General features: G+C 43.3%; 1 protein-coding gene across 1 annotated transcript in view; it reads left to right on the plus strand.

The window, feature by feature from the left end:
* Positions 1-13513, plus strand: part of ZNF710 (zinc finger protein 710) — a 163001-nt gene that overhangs the window by 23406 nt on the left and 126082 nt on the right. The window contains exon 2 of the mRNA XM_068272479.1: positions 8738-8799. The gene's annotated coding sequence lies outside the window, so the exon portion shown is untranslated. The remainder of the gene's footprint in view (positions 1-8737; positions 8800-13513) is intronic.

Raw genomic sequence — 13513 nt, forward strand, 5'->3', positions numbered from 1 at the left:
ATCATCCTACAAGTTCCAAAAGCTATTCTAATGTGCTCTGGCTTACTGCAGCACTTTCTGCTATCACCATCTCTGTAATAAATCAACTTATCTCTCTCTTGTCAGACTTGTCAGGCCTGTGTCTGAAAGGCTGCCAAGTTCTTCAGTGTTGTGGTTCTGTGATGCATCTCCCCCATCCAGGCCCCTCTCTGCACACTGCCTGTGTATTATTTAGATTAGAGCAGCTTCTCTCTTCTCTCTTACAAGCTGGATAAATCCTCCTCTGAGCTGGCTGGGCTTTCACATACAGAGGAATTACATACAGGCAGAGCTGTCTGCACTCTGCAGGAAGAAACAGCCTGACACTTCAGTGGAAGATAGCTGCAGGGGGAAAGAAACACACAAATGATCTCTTGAGATTCAAAAGGAAGGCTGTATACAGCCTGCTTGTGTATGGATGCATATTCTATGTGTGGACATACTGTACATCAACCTACTTCCTGTTTTGGTGGCCATTTTGTTTGTTTATAAACAAACTTTTTAAAACTGTTTTTAACCACTTTTAATGCGGCGAGGAGCGGCAAAATTGTGACAGAGGGTAATAGGAGATGTCCCCTAACGCACTGGTATGTTTACTTTTGTGCGATTTTAACAATACAGATTCTCTTTAAAGGGCACCTGAGATGGAAATAAAAAAATGTATATACATACCTGGGGCTTCCTTCAACCCATAGTTCCTCAACCCAGTCCTCAAGGCCCATCAACAGTGCATGTTTTGCAGAAAACCACAAACATGCACAGGTGAGGTAAACCTGCACAGGTGAGTGACTCAGCAGAGCTGATTAACTGCCTCTTTGGATTCCCACAAAACATGCACTGTTGGTGGGCCCTGAGGACAAGGTTGGGGAACACTGCATTTAGCCCCCTCCAGGCTGATCACTCCCTCACTGGCCCTGGAAAATCCTCCAGTTGGGACCAGTTGGTGCATGCACAGTTGACCCCGGACAAGTACATTCCAAGGCCAATTGAATAAGAAGGGGCTGGAGGAAGCCCCAGCTATGTATATTTTTACTTTCCTGCCCCATCTCAGGTTTACTTTAAGCCTAAAAAAAAACAGTTTAACTTACATGGAGCTTCTAGCAGCTCTCCGGAGTCATCCAGTGCCTGTGCCGTCCTTGCGTGACCCTTCAGCATGCAGTGGTGACCTCCTGAAAGCTAGCCAGTCAGAGGCTACTGCACATGTGCAGCCCCAAGCCACGCCCACCCTGATCGTCTATCGTTACCAAGAGCATTCTGCGAACGTGCAGTAGCAGTGTCCTGTACTGCGAATGCGCAGAACGCTGCAGAGGGATGTAACGAGAAGGTGTGTGGTCAGCTAGCATTAAGGGGATTACTGCTGCTGGCCGGAGGGTCTCGGAAAGACAATGCGGACACAGGATGACTGCGGGGGGCTGCAAGAAGCACCAGGTAAGTTGAACTCTTTATTTCTTTTTTTAACTTTAGATTTCCTTTAAGTTTATACCTTTTATCCAAGCAGGCCTTCAGCTATCTTGGTTATGGAGAAGTGTTAGTGAATGTGAGCATGGCTGCAAGAACATATCTGACAAGTCCTTGTCTGATATGTTAGAGGGTTCATGCACAGCAATGGTGAGGTCCAGGAGGAGATTGGAAGCCCCTGGACTAACGGCTAACTTTTTCTTGGGGCAACTACAGGTTTAAATTATCATACAGTCCACACAATCTGCATAAACACAAGACTTAATTAGGATAATGTGCTTAGCACTGTCATTGTACAATTATTACTGTTCTGTCACCTACGTCAGTCAGACTTGTTAAGCTGTGGATGCATTAATTAGACACTATGGTTTGGTATATGAGGTCACATGGCTCCAGAATATTGTGCAATGCTTACTAGAAAGGCACCATGCAGTGGTGTAATGGTTGGAGACAAATTTCACATGTGTGTTTTTTTTTGTGTGTGATTTCAGCAACACTGAATATACACAGGTTTTCTTCATATTTTGTCACAATGTTAGCCATATGATGCAAAATGTATAATCTGTAGTGGCAGTTTTTATTGCCATACACAGCTGAGCATAATGGAAAACTGACAAAAAAAATAATCCAAACCACCCACTGGGACTTTGCAAATATCACAGAGCGCGTTAGTCTGACAAAGATCAGAACAGGATATTCTGGGAGAGAAGTAAAATCCCAACAAATACAACTCTGTTCCTCATATACAAGAAGCAAACAAAAAAATGAAGTAAGTTAGAAGTATTAAGAAGTAAAGGCTCAAACCCACTAGCAGCCTTTTCTAAGTGCTAGTGATTTGAAAAAGCTCTTGCTAATGCAATGCTATGGGGAATGCTGATAAAATCACATTACTCAAGTGGTATCACACACCCATAGCATTACATTAGCAGGAGCTTTTTAAATCACAAAGCGCTCAGAAAAGTGCTCCTAGTGGATTCCGGGCCTACAAAGAATACAGAAGTTGCCAGTGCCGACGTCCTTCCTTCCAACTCTGACATGACTGGCTGCGTGCTTGCTTCATGTGAGTAACTTGGGACACCACTAAAGGGAAAATAATCAGCATGGTAGCTGTTTTTTTTTTCCAAGAGGAATTCCTGTAAGTTTAATGTTTCTTTAAAGGGAACCTGAAATGTGAGGGATATGGTGGCTGCCATAATTAAAGCTTGACCAAACCCAAAATGGAACTAAGCAAATTCCCAAAGCAATTATCCTGATTAGTACTAACTTCTCTGAAAACCCCATTGTACAGTTCTACTAACCTGTAGCATTGCACCTATTCATTCAGGCTTAGGAACTTTCCTGCTTGTTAACTTCCTGTTTCCAAATAGGCCCTACAATTTCTCGCTATAGGATTCATCTGACTACAGGTCTCACGTCCTCACGTACACCTATGGTTTCTACTGTGAAGTAGGGATTTTGGGAAATGTAGACCAATATCCATTGGGTGTCACATGGTCACACCTGATTGATCCACCAGCTGGATCCAGAGAGGAGAGGGAGCAAGCTGCGCTACAGGGCCAAGCATATTTGGACCAGGAGAAAGTTATCCTGTCCAGCACTTCATTTTTATACACTTCTTATTTTATATTCACTTATTAAACTGATTGCTATTTTATTTGCCTTGTTCAGTTTTAATTTTAGCTGAAGTGTAAAATTGTTTTCCTAGAATTTAAGGTGGTCGCTTACTGATGGATTTCAGACACATCTGTTCATTTTGAACAACTTACACTTGTCTGTGCACTTCCTTGAAGTTAGCTAACCTTGAATTGATTTGGGTAGTCATGTCAGACTCAATGGCGATCGAGTACAGCAGAATACCAAGAGGGGATTCAGCAGCAGAGCAGTAATTCATATTTCATAGAACAGTGCTGAAGTCTGTAGATTGGTGTTTTTGATTGGTTGTGATTGGATTTCAGCTGAAATGCAGTTGAAACGATAGCATGCAGCATAGTGCACTCTGTGATACTTCTTGATAGGTATTTCATTGGGGAATATTGATTATAAGTTGAATTGGCCCTGATCTAACAGTATGTGGCCAGCATTCAGCTGCCTTTTACAGGCAGAGAACACTTTTATCTCGGTGTTTTCAGCCCTGGCATGCAATGAAAACAAAGGTCATTTTATTTATCCTTACAAGGTGTTAACAATAGCCATGGAGAGTGACTCACAAATCCATAGCTTCACATTTAGATAGAATTGACTGGGGGGAAATCCATTTGCCTGAAATGGAAAACTGAAATGAAGTTTTGAATTTTGCAGCAGTAATTAGTTCTCTGTAAAATAGAAGGAAATCTGTAGATTATCTTGTAGGAGAAAAAAAATCTTGGTTGGTTCTTGATGGTTTCCCTGAAGAAGGAAATCTGTGCTCAGAATGATGGATTGATTTTAGGTGTTCTATATTTATCTTTCCTGTTCCTTTATCCTCTCTGGTGTGCTTCTTTTAGGGAAACGCGCAGGGCACAATCTCAGCCTGCACTTGTTTTTAGCAGTTTGTTATGCAGCTTGTGTTGTTTTTAGAATCCAGTAAAATACATGTACATGAATAATGCTTATACAATGCTGATACATTGCATGTGAGAATAAAATGCAACATTGGGGTTTGTTTATATAAGATGGCTATCAGATGGAAGTAACGTTATTTATAAAAAGGGCTGCGCTATGCTGCACACCTTGTAAGCTGCTCCTTCCTATACTTTGCCTGATGAAGCGGGCTTGAGACCCGCGAAACGCGTTGCATTTTTTGGAGTACAGATTAAACGTTTTGTTGCATACTATAACACATTTGTGGTGTGTGAATAATTGGGGAGGTAAGTCCACCCTTACCCCCTTGTTTTATCCTTTTAAATAAGTCCGTTTTTTATTCTTTTGGCGCCTCTGTATCCTTTGTACAATATTATCCACCTGGTGGATGGGTGTGAACACCCCTTTCTTTTTCTACGGAGAGCGACTTCTTAACCTGCGTGGGGACAGGGTCAATATCCCCATCTGTGCATTCAGTGGTTGCCTACAATTTGGCAACCCGTGTTTGTGAGTATATCTCTGATTTTTATCAATACGCTATCTATATCATTAGTAATACACTATTGGGGGCTCCCGTTTTCTTTTCCTTTTTGTTTCCCGACATAACGTTATTTATATTTCAGATCTCTCTTTTTACAAATTGGGTGATCAGCTTACTGTAAATGATCTCCACTTTTTATTTGCCAGTTTCAGCAGAAATCTTCAATCAGAATCTATAATTGCCATATTTATTGAGTGGCAATCAGTTGATCACCCATCAGAATAATACTCGCCACTTTAAGGCCTGGAACCTACTAGAGCGTTTTTTTGAGCGTTTAGGGAGCGCTTTCAATCACTAGCAATTTCCCTAAACGCTCTGCCAATGTAAATGGACAGGACAGATTTCACTAGAGCGATTGCGATTAAGGAAATCGCAATCTCAGGACATGCAGCATTTTGGTAGTGTTTCCATTCTAATGAATTGTATAGGAGCAGAGAAAACGCTCCCAAAATTGCTTGCATAACACTATCACAAATAGCTAGCGATTGTGATAGCGCTTTGCGTTTTTTAGTGGTTTCCAGGCCTCAGGCTGGGACCACAGTTGTTTGAATCGGTAAAATGCATGCTGCTGCACTGGCCATAAAAGTCAAGGCCCGCTCGGGAATCAGAGATTTTCTGCATTCACTTTTTTCTGCATGATGGACACATAACCAATTAGAAATGTATTCCTCCGCAAAGCTGGAAAACATGGAAAATATTGCAAGAAAATCACAAATGCAAAGTGATTGCAGAGCACCGCAAACCCTAAAATAGCACACAAATGCGCTAGGACAAGTGTGCTGCCTTCCTAAAAGTTGAGACTGCCATTGCCTACAGTGAAGAACAGTGGCATTTATAACAAAACTCCCTGCCTTCCAGTAGGGATGGTAAATGAGATGCAATTGTTCTGAGTTGAAGATTTATGCAAATTTTGAAAATGGACCAAACCAATTTTCCGTCCGAATGGTGTTTGCATCTCATTGAAAGTAGTGATAGATTGCTGTAATGAAAGTGGAGTGCATAGTGCCTCTCTTTCTAGTAAGAAGTAACGATCGTGGCCAGCAGTCTGTTCTTTGTTTAAGGCCTGGTGCACACCGAGCGGTTTTTGAAGCGTTTCGCAAGCCGCTTCCGCCTGTGAAAATCGCTTGGCTAATGTATTTCAATGGGATGGTGCACACCAGCGGTTTGTGGTTTTTAGCAAACCGCAAGCGTGGGTCCCGCAGCACTTTTGTGGTTTGCAGATGCATTTCTGCCGCAATGTAAAGTATAGGAAAAGCTCAAACAGCTCTGAAAAACGCTAGATCAGAGAGGTTTTCCAGGCGTTTTTGTAACAGTAGCTGTTCAGTAACAGCTTAACTGTAAGGGCCCGTTTCCACCAGCGCGAATTCGCATGCAGACAACGCATGCGGATTCGCATAGGCAATACAAGTGGATGGGACTGTTTCCACTTGTCAGTTTTCATTTGCGTTTTTATGTGCAGGATTTTTCTGCACGGTAGACCCTGCAGAATTCGCCTGCGTGTGGAATGCAGGCGAATCGCAGGCAATGTATTTAATAGGGAAATCTCATGCGTTTTTTGCATGCGTTTTTTGCCGCGATTTCGCGTGCGATTTCGCATTGAAAGTAATGTAAATTGACACAGGCAGTGACATGGTTAAAATCGCATATACCCTGCCTATGCGAAATCGCATGCGAAATCGCGGCAAAAAACGCATGCGGAATCGCATCTGCATGCGATTTTGTCAGCAGTGATATGCGGCGATTCCGCACCGCACTAGTGGAAACGAGCCCTAACAATTAAATGAAATCTGCTACATAAGACGCTCCAAAAAACGCTAGGCATGTTTAGAAAACATCTCTAAACATGCCTAGCAACCGCTCTGAAATCTGCTTCAAAAACCTCTAGCGTTTTGAGGATCTGCTAGCGGTTTTGGTGTGCACTGGGCCTAAGTGAGTATTTGATAGCAAATTTAGGCTAATTTCTATACGGCAAAACAAGGCAGTGATTATCACTATAATGAATATGATCTCACATGTATAAATATGGAGTGGCGGTCAGAAAAGCTGAGAACAAACCGTATTCTTTTATCCATAAAAAGAGGCAGCTTAACCTTTTGAGAGTAGACTTGAACCTCCACATTCATTTAGAATTTGGTCATTTTATGATATAGAATTTTTTTGTTTTACGATACTCATCCCATATCGACTGTGAAAAGGATCAAAAGTTACACTTTTGTCAAACAAAAGTACAGGGGGAAACCTTAGGGTAGGAACACACTAGGCAGAAACACTAGCGTTGCGGAAAACTCTAGCGTTAATGCACATAATGCAAGTCAATGGGCCCGCATGAAAAACGCTTGTTTGCCTTCTGCAATTGTACGTTTTCAAAAATGCTGAACTTGCTGCATAGTTTTCCAAAACTCATCTGGGTCAGGCACCTAATGATGGAAAGGCGGCTCACTCCCCTCCCAGAGCACCTCCCTCCCTATGCAGAGTCCTGATGAGAGTGTAAATGAGAGGTTACTCAACCTGCTCTCTGCATTAGACTGATGAGATCTCCCTTCAGTCAGGGGCACCTCTAGCTACTTAATACTGCGGTTTCTCTAGTTACTCAATACTTGGGGGCACCTCTGGCTACTTAATATTGAGGGTTCCTCTGGCTACCTAATACTAAGGGGCACCTGTAGCTACCTGTGACGGGCAAGGGAAGTAAGGGAGAAGTGACAGCAGGGACTGCCAGTGCACTTGTGGTGCAGCTTGGTGGGGGTTTGTAGGTTCATGAAAGACAAAGTGTAGGGTGCCAGGACATCTGTGCCTATAGGCTCCTGAGAGGTAAATCTGGGCCTGGTTGCTCTCTTAAAGCTGAACTATCACAAATACCTTCTGTTTTAAAGTGGACCTGAACTGAGAACTTCCTCTCTGCTCTAAAAGAAAAGCAACAGCATAATAACCTTTAAACATTTCTTTGTTAACGCTGATACAAATCCTACAATAAACCTGTAGTGTGTCTACTTCCTGATTCCATAGAAGCAGACATAGGGTTAATATCCCGTGTTAACAAATTAGCTGCTCTGCCAAGGCAGACAGCTGACAAGCTGAGAGATCAAATTACACCTTGTGATTAGTCACAGATGAGGGGGAATTAGACAGGCTAAACTCTCTAAATACATACTGGGAGCATTTATCAATATTTTCCTTCTGTCCTTTGCAAGAGTTCAGGTCCTTTTATAAGAAGGCAAATTACATGGTGTGTTGCTTTTTAGTAGGAGGGCTTTTCGATCTCTTTCATTCTTGTGCGCCCCCAGTTGCTTCTTATATTTAGTTGAAATACATACCTGTATGCATGGAACAGTTTTTTAATTGAGAACGAAGATTTTAACTCCAACCTTGTTATTTAGCCCCCTCAAGTCTGGTGACACCACAGCTTCCTGTTTCATCGCCTGTCAGCTTCTCATTGGAAAAGGAACGAGCAGTGTGTAGAATTTGGTTCATTAACCAATAAGCAGGCTGGTATTATTATTAATATTATTTTTTTTATTCATATAGCGCCAACATATTCTGCAGCGCTTTACAAAGCACAATAAGACAACAAGGGGAACATAGATACACTAACAAAATGTACAACAGAGTTCCAAGCAGCACAAATATTGTTACAAAAACAGTAAACATTAGGAGGATGACCCTGCCCTTGCGAGCTTACAATCTAATGGGTTGTGGGGGACACACTAGGTAAGGGGGTGGAGGATGGATGAGGCAGTGACCCTTTGCCTCTGATTACATTGTGTCAGATAAGTAAATAAGGGCTATAGAATGTTATAAGCTTGTCTGAAAAGGTGTGTTTTAAGAGTGCGTTTATAGCTGGTATAACTGAAATAGGGAATAGTGGGCTCACCTGTCTGGCTGTGTGGTGTGACAAGCATTTGAATATCAAGACTGGCTGAACAGAATGAGAAATCTTATGCCATATATGTATCAATTATATCTGCAGAGCGTTCCATTGTAAGATGAATTCAGTCTGTATTTTTCTTCAGAGTGACATAATTGACTCTTTGAGATAGAACTTCTTAATGATTTGCCCCATAGCCAGCTGCTCCATATGCTGTTGAAATGCTTTTTTCATTGGCAATAGGAAACTGTATGGATTACAAACATTTTTATGCAATATGTCATTTTTCCCTCTAGACACATCAGTTGTGAAAACACTACAACAGTTGGTGCCTGAAGTCAATGCTCCATGTTAATCAGTAAGTATGACTTCTGTTCTGTATGTTTGTGATATGGAAAGGAAGGCTACGCATATTGTGCTGGTCACCAAAGGGTTAAACTCATTTCAGGAAGGATGATATTGTGCTGCAAAAAAAAGATATTGCAACCTTATTAGAATAAAGACATAGGACTGATTGTAATAGAGCTTGAGAAAACTTATGAATACACGAGAACATAAGTGATCCAGCAAACCTTAACGTGATTTATTTTTGAAAACGGCTATTTGATGGCAAACTTTTGCATCGCCAGCCATGTTCATAGGAACCATAAATGCATTTTACACAAGCGCAGTTCTGAAAAATATGCATCAAAGCATATGACTGAAAGTTTGCGGACTTGTGAACGAGAGCGCGCGTCGCTGCTGAATGGCATTGAATGCGATTTAGCATTGTGCAAAATCGCACACGTGTTTCAATAAGGGTGGCCCCAGCCTTAATTTTTGATTAGTAGCGGTCCCCTTCCTCCTCAGTGTAGCACCCCTCTGTGCAGTTACCCCCTTACATGCAACCGGTGACCTCCCCACTTCTCTGCAGAGCTGGCGGCTGGTAAACAGGGTGCATATTTGCCACCATGGTTGTGTCACTGGTGGCTGTCATGCTCTGAGTAAAGGGGTCTGTTCTAATTCCCTGGGGCAGATTTAAGGGAGTTGCAGCTCTAACAGTGGAAAGTGTGACACTGGTAGTGTGCACTGTGGCCCACAACCTATCATTTACTTTTTCCTTCCATGATACAATTATCATAAATATGGATTGTTGCTTCTTAACCATTTTGCAGTTTGTTATAAAAACATACTTTATTTTGTAGTCTATCCAAATAAACATTTCTGGAAGGGACAATAAGTTCAGTACGTACTTTATTGCAACCTTTGCTGTAGTACTATGTGCACTCTGTGTGTTAAGTGGCTTCTGTTGTATTACTCTCCATTATAATTCCCTCAATTCTATTACCCCCAATTATTGTGCCCCCCATTATAGTGCCCCTGCTTATAGTGTACTCCAGTACAGTATAGAGCTCTCAGTTATAATGCATCCCATAGTGGTCCCACATATAGGCCTCCCCCATGATGTAAACTACTGTAGCACCACCCACCTCCTGTTACAGTGCCCTCTCTCATAATGTGCCCAATTTAGAACATTGGCATGTACGCCAGCCTGTATCACAAATCATCAGGCCCTTCATTGAAACTCTGTTGTGGCCCCCTCCCCCTGTGGTGACTCCCACAGCCAGGAGGCTCATATGCTGGGTGTCATGTAAGTGTGGTCACCTTGATCCCCTCTCATAGCTGTGCAGCCACTATGACTTCATCCACTCATAGCAAGTTTGGCTCCAACAACTCTTGCTACGGAAAGGAGTCCTCTGTATAGGAAGGAGGGAGAGTAGTTGGGGCCTCTGAGATCATAGATAGTGACTGATGGTGAAATCTATTGAAAACCTGTATGCAGGGTATGGATGGATTTGACCCCTCTCTGATCAGATTCAGATCAGAGGAATTGATCTGTGCCTCATTGGGTGGCAAGCTATACGTGTATGGCCACTTTAAGTGACTGTCTATGCGCCTGCCACAAGGTGAAGGCCAGCAAAACTGAGAAGCGATTGTTTTGCGGATCTTTTTCGAGAGACCACTTTGTGTCATCTGGCTAAATGGCAGTGTAATGGGAGGGAGTAGTCTTACAACCTCCTTGTGATGGACAGCAATAAAGCTAGTAGTATTCAAGAATGAAACCTTGAGACCTGAATTATTCAGAGTATTGGTCTACAGTATCGGGTCTCTCAATAGCTCTGTCTAATCTGCTGTCTGTATTTCTTCGAAGGGCAGCGTTAATCGCTTAAAATTCTACTCTCCCACCCCCACTTCAGCAGCTCTTCCTTGGCCCACTTTGGAAGAGCGGAAAGTAGAAGCGCATGGAAAGAATGGAAGCGTTAGCATTGTCGGTTTGATTGGCAGTGCTTGTGAAGGAGAGGTTATTTCATGTGGCTGTTTCTTTTCAGGCAATCTTTCCTTTATATACACACTATTCATCTGGGTACAGTTCTCCATTCAAAATCCTTTTTCTTTTTTCCTTTTTTTTTCATTCCTTTCTTTTTCTCCCTCACTCTTTCCCCCTCCTTTCTTTTCATTATTGCCTTTTATGCGCACCTCCCCCCAGCCTGCATTTTCTTTTCTTTTTAATGCTCTTCCTGTATTCAGTTCCTTTTTAGACTCTTGCTTTTGCTTGTTCTCCATTTCTCTTTTGCATAGAATAGTTTTTCAGCGTTTCTTGGGGGATGGGGGGGGGGGGGGGGGGGGTGATCAGTATAGTTCTCTTGCAGATGTACTTTCACAGAATTAATGAAATGATGTTAGGAAAATGAAACATTTGCAGTGCTAGTGAGATGCAGTGGTGTTTTGTAAAGTTTTGTATTCAAAGAGGTGGATTATACAGCCAGAACCAGAGGAGCTACTGTCCATGCAAGCTAATCAGATCCCAGCTGTCATAGAGGAACTGGTTGTTATCGCCAGTTGCAATATATTGTCTTCCTTCACCTCAGTAACTCTGAGCTGTACGTTGTTACACAGAGCAGCACATATCTGGCCATTTTGGTGCTCCAAGCTAAACAACCTTAACGCCCCTTCTGCATGTAATGTTCCTGGAGTACTCATGCCCCATCTTGTGTAGGAATGCCCCTGTTGTGTCTTATTACGCTGCCTTTGGATTTGCGCTGCCCCGCATGCGCAGTAGGAGACTGTGCGGCCACATTTCCTATAGAATGATGCTGCTGGAGGTAAAATACTAAATATCTCCGCTCCCACACCTCTTACACTCCCCAAATTTCCAGGGTAGAGAGGGAACCCCCGAACTACCCCTATGCCAAATTGCAGCCCCAGAGACCCACTGGTTCCCGAGATAGGTTTCTGTAATCTATCTCCTGAACCAGCGGGGCTTGGGGGCTGCAATTTGGCATAGAGGTCGTTCAGGGGGTCCCCTCCATACCCTAAAAATTTGGGGAGTGTAAGAGGTGTGGGAGCGGAGATATTTAGTATTTTACCTCCAGCAGCATCATTAACTTCACACTGGGCATGCGCGCTACTCAGCGTGGAAGGGAGCTTCCGGGCAGCGCAATCACACATTACACCCCCACCATGGGCCCCCATCTTCTAAGAGAGCTGTCATCATGTGCTGCCTATTACATATGCCACATACTGCATGTGTTCTATATAACATGTCCTGTGATCTTGTGTCCCATGTTACATAAACAGCATTCAGGTGTGGCCGCTTTTATGCCCCTGTACAGCAGAAGTGGTCAGTCTGTGCTTCCCCTCCCCATTCTCCACCCTTTACTGACTTGATGCATCATTCAATTGCAGTGTGATTTTTTTTTTGGGGGGGAGGGAAGTGCACTGGGCTTTGCTTAGTTACTGCCCTGCAGTGGTGCAAATTTCCCATGATTGTTTTTGGCACTTGGTGAAGTGACTCGGCCGGCCGTGTGACCACATTCCAGAAGGAGAGTGGATGTGAGGTCTAGAGTACTGCAGAGCATCTGGTGGGCCGCTTCTGTCGGAAACCGCTCTGCATGGTTTGGTTGGATTAGTAATTGAGCTTAAAGCCCATCAATGAATCAATTTGAATCAATTCAAATGAATAAACTCTCTAAATCTCTCTTTGCCTCCCGCCCCTACACTCGCTCTTTCTTCCTAATTAAATAACAGTCCCACAGCCCTCAAAACCTATAAAGGTACCCAGTAAATCCTCTTAAGTTTATAATAATGATTTAGCACTGGGGTTCAATAATATGTTCTAGGGCAGTTTCAAGGCTATAGAGTTCCCAGAAAAGTTCCCAGGGTGGGGGTGTATCAATTGCACCCCCCCATAGACTCAGGCACACTGCACCCCAGTATTAGGTAGCCCCCAATATAGCTAGTCATAGACCCCAGTATTTCTAGCCAGTTGTAAACCCCCCCTCCCGGCCACACACACACGCATCCTGTGTAGGTAGCCAGATGAGCTTCCATTGTTATACAGATTCAGCCCCCCCCCAGCATAGTTATCTACTGGAGCCCCCAATATTAGTTTGTCAGTGCCCCTCCCCTCCCCAAGCAGAATGAGCAGCGGAAGCTGTCACTCTCTTCCCGTGATCCACACCCCACATCACATCCTTCCTGGTTCTAGGCATCCTGTACCATCACATTGGGTGCGGTTACCATGATACGGGGAACCTAGAACCAGGAAGGAGGAAAGACATGAGGCGCATGGATCCCGGGAGGTGAGTGACAGCTTTTGCAATGCATTCTGATTGCATTCGCTGCCATAGACACTGCCAGAGTAGCTATTATTATTGATTTATAAAGTGTCAACATATTCCGTGGCGTTGTACAAAGCTATAGCAATCTGTAGTCTGATAGGCACATACATGATCAAAAGATTCCACAAATTATCATTGTAGTTTAATGGTGTGCTCAGATTATCAGCGAGGAGAACGCCAGCACATACCACTAAGGCTGCATCTGAAATGACCACCAGCTCAGTGTGCAGCACCTAAATAGATTTTCTGCACACTTCGCATTCAATTCAGATGCAAATCATATGCAAATCTGCTACTACTTATCATGCAAACAGGAAACTCAGGAGGAGGGGCTGGGAGCAGCTAACCTGACAGTTACATAGTTACAAAGTATAGGAAAGGTGGGGGGAAAGGCTGTGCATCCCTAAACAC

The sequence above is a fragment of the Hyperolius riggenbachi genome, chromosome 3 (assembly GCF_040937935.1).
Source record: "Hyperolius riggenbachi isolate aHypRig1 chromosome 3, aHypRig1.pri, whole genome shotgun sequence".
Taxonomy (NCBI): Eukaryota; Metazoa; Chordata; class Amphibia; order Anura; family Hyperoliidae; genus Hyperolius; species Hyperolius riggenbachi.